Source organism: Phaethon lepturus, unplaced genomic scaffold (genome assembly GCF_000687285.1).
Source record: "Phaethon lepturus isolate BGI_N335 unplaced genomic scaffold, ASM68728v1 scaffold30361, whole genome shotgun sequence".
Lineage (NCBI taxonomy): Eukaryota > Metazoa > Chordata > Aves > Phaethontiformes > Phaethontidae > Phaethon > Phaethon lepturus.
In genome coordinates this window covers 9,324-9,628 of record NW_010517458.1, presented here as the reverse complement: position 1 = coordinate 9,628, position 305 = coordinate 9,324, and positions in this window count along the sequence as shown.

Here is a 305-nt window from a genome sequence, read left to right as displayed (position 1 = left end):
GAAGCAGATTTGGCTGAGCACCCCCCAAACCCCGTCCCCTCCCCAGGCGGATGCTGTTAAAACGCAGAACCGCAGTTAGAAAAGAGCTGCCCGGCCACACGCTGCTGCCCCGGGCAGCCCTGGGGACGAGCCCCTCGCTCTCCCCACGAGTGCACCCATCCTCCCCAGGCAGTGGGTGCCCTGGGGACTGGAGGTGATTCTTCCCCAGGAACCCAGCCGAGCGATTATTTTTTTTTTACCTTTTGTGAGCTGAAGGACTGGGGCCAGTGGTACACAACCAGTCTGTCCTGGGATTTGAGAGCAGG